This window comes from Rhynchophorus ferrugineus, unplaced genomic scaffold (genome assembly GCF_030347505.1).
Source record: "Rhynchophorus ferrugineus isolate W39M unplaced genomic scaffold, kcgeb_rfMv2 rfM500, whole genome shotgun sequence".
Lineage (NCBI taxonomy): Eukaryota > Metazoa > Arthropoda > Insecta > Coleoptera > Curculionidae > Rhynchophorus > Rhynchophorus ferrugineus.
The window spans coordinates 2,169-5,000 of NW_027473077.1; the positions used below are offsets into that span (position 1 = coordinate 2,169).

The 2,832-nt window shown below is 46.9% G+C and overlaps 1 non-coding gene across 1 annotated transcript; it reads left to right on the top strand.

The window, feature by feature from the left end:
• The first annotated feature begins 352 nt into the window (after positions 1-352).
• Positions 353-2,340, top strand: LOC143206004 (small subunit ribosomal RNA). The gene has a single exon (XR_013008047.1). It is a non-coding gene; the product is annotated as a small subunit ribosomal RNA (ribosomal RNA).
• Positions 2,341-2,832: the final 492 nt, after the last annotated feature.

Consider the following 2,832-nt stretch of genomic DNA (forward strand, 5'->3'; position numbering starts at 1 on the left):
AACGATATTTTGCGGCATCCAATTTTCGACGTAGTCGACGATCGTCGTCGATAATCGAGATAATTGGGTGCCTAGTCGATCGGTTGTGTATAAAAAAAACAAAAGATGTGTCTAAGATGATGATATCGTTTTGTTTTATTAGACAACTAATATTAAAATGTAAGAGCGTGGCGCCTCGGACCGGTTTTTCCGTCGTCTAGGCGCGCTATCATGCACCTCCTTTTTATTAGTCGTCGATATATATTATATATCGTCGTCTTACGCACACGTTTCTTTATAAGTCAAACTTATAAAATAAACTGTGTCTGTATTTGTTTTATCTGCTTCGTGTCGATAAAATAATAAGAACAGTTCCCTGGTTGATCCTGCCAGTAGTCATATGCTTGTCTCAAAGATTAAGCATGCATGTCTCAGTACATACCGAATTAAGGTGAAACCGCGAAAGGCTCATTAAATCAGTTATGGTTCCTTAGATCGTACCCACAATTACTTGGATAACTGTGGTAATTCTAGAGCTAATACATGCAAACAGAGCTCCGACCAGAGATGGAAGGAGTGCTTTTATTAGATCAAAACCAATCGGTTTCGGGTTCGCGCTCGTCATCGTACAACTTGGTGACTCTGAATAACTTTAAGCTGATCGCACGGTCTCGCACCGGCGACACATCTTTCAAATGTCTGCCTTATCAACTGTCGATGGTAGGTTCTGCGCCTACCATGGTCGTAACGGGTAACGGGGAATCAGGGTTCGATTCCGGAGAGGAGCCTGAGAAACGGCTACCACATCCAAGGAAGGCAGCAGGCGCGCAAATTACCCACTCCCGGCACGGGGAGGTAGTGACGAAAAATAACGATACGGGACTCATCCGAGGCCCCGTAATCGGAATGAGTACACTCTAAACCCTTTAACGAGGATCAATTGGAGGGCCAGTCTGGTGCCAGCAGCCGCGGTAATTCCAGCTCCAATAGCGTATATTAAAGTTGTTGCGGTTAAAAAGCTCGTAGTCGAATTTGTGTCTCGCGCCGCCGGTTCATCGTTCGCGGTGTTAACTGGCGTGTTTTTCGCGAGACGTCCTGCCGGTGGGCTTAGTCGTGTCGCGTCGCCGTCGCGCGTGCGTTTCGGCGTGCGTGTTGTGCGCGTCGTGGTTACGACGGCCCAACTCAATCCTGCCGCGGTGCTCTTTACTGAGTGTCGAGGTGGGCCGGCACGTTTACTTTGAACAAATTAGAGTGCTCAAAGCAGGCTAAAATTTCGCCTGAATACTGTATGCATGGAATAATGGAATAGGACCTCGGTTCTATTTTGTTGGTTTTCGGAACCCCGAGGTAATGATTAATAGGAACGGATGGGGGCATTCGTATTGCGACGTTAGAGGTGAAATTCTTGGATCGTCGCAAGACGAACAGAAGCGAAAGCATTTGCCAAAAACGCTTTCATTGATCAAGAACGAAAGTTAGAGGTTCGAAGGCGATCAGATACCGCCCTAGTTCTAACCTTAAACGATGCCAGCTAGCGATCCGTCGACGTTCCCTAATATGACTCGACGGGCAGCTTCCGGGAAACCAAAGCTTTTGGGTTCCGGGGGAAGTATGGTTGCAAAGCTGAAACTTAAAGGAATTGACGGAAGGGCACCACCAGGAGTGGAGCCTGCGGCTTAATTTGACTCAACACGGGAAACCTCACCAGGCCCGGACACCGGAAGGATTGACAGATTGAGAGCTCTTTCTTGATTCGGTGGGTGGTGGTGCATGGCCGTTCTTAGTTGGTGGAGCGATTTGTCTGGTTAATTCCGATAACGAACGAGACTCTAGCCTGCTAACTAGGCGCTTTTTGACATCCTAAAGGCCCGCCGGCCGCGTTGCTTTCGGGTTTCGCGGTTCGTGCGCGGTTTTTTACTGTCGGCGTACAAACTATTCTTCTTAGAGGGACAGGCGGCTTCTAGCCGCACGAGATTGAGCAATAACAGGTCTGTGATGCCCTTAGATGTTCTGGGCCGCACGCGCGCTACACTGAAGGAATCAGCGTGTCTTCCCTGGCCGAGCGGCCCGGGTAACCCGCTGAACCTCCTTCGTGCTAGGGATTGGGGCTTGCAATTGTTCCCCATGAACGAGGAATTCCCAGTAAGCGCGAGTCATAAGCTCGCGTTGATTACGTCCCTGCCCTTTGTACACACCGCCCGTCGCTACTACCGATTGAATGATTTAGTGAGGTCTTCGGATCGACACGCGATGGCGTTTCGGCGTCGTCGATGTGTAGGAAAAGATGACCAAACTTGATCATTTAGAGGAAGTAAAAGTCGTAACAAGGTTTCCGTAGGTGAACCTGCGGAAGGATCATTACAGTGTGTTGTTATGCCTATATATATATAATAGGTAAACGTACAAGTCTGTAAAAATCATTGTCGAACGTTAAAGAGCCATCTACGAAGTTCGGAAGTTCCGATCGAATTTCGACGTCGTCAACGTAGCTGTTTTCGGGTACCTATAATATATGGTTTTAAAAGATGTACGCCCGAAAGCGGAGATATATACGATGAAGATGTTGTTATATAGGACGACGAGTAATAATCGTCGGCCTACGACGGATTTCGTTATAAATGGACAAATCGAGCGCAAAATAAAACGATTTTGCCAATTATATTTCTAATCGACGTTTCGATCCTCATATCGACGAACATATACGATGATCGGTAATGTGATTAGTTTACGAAAATCTTATCACCCTTCGTTTGTTTCATTCCAAAAGGGTGAGATTTAGTTTACGAAAATATTGCCAAACTATGATCAGCGTATGCTCTTTTGTTGTCGTACGAGGTGAGACGACGAAAATTT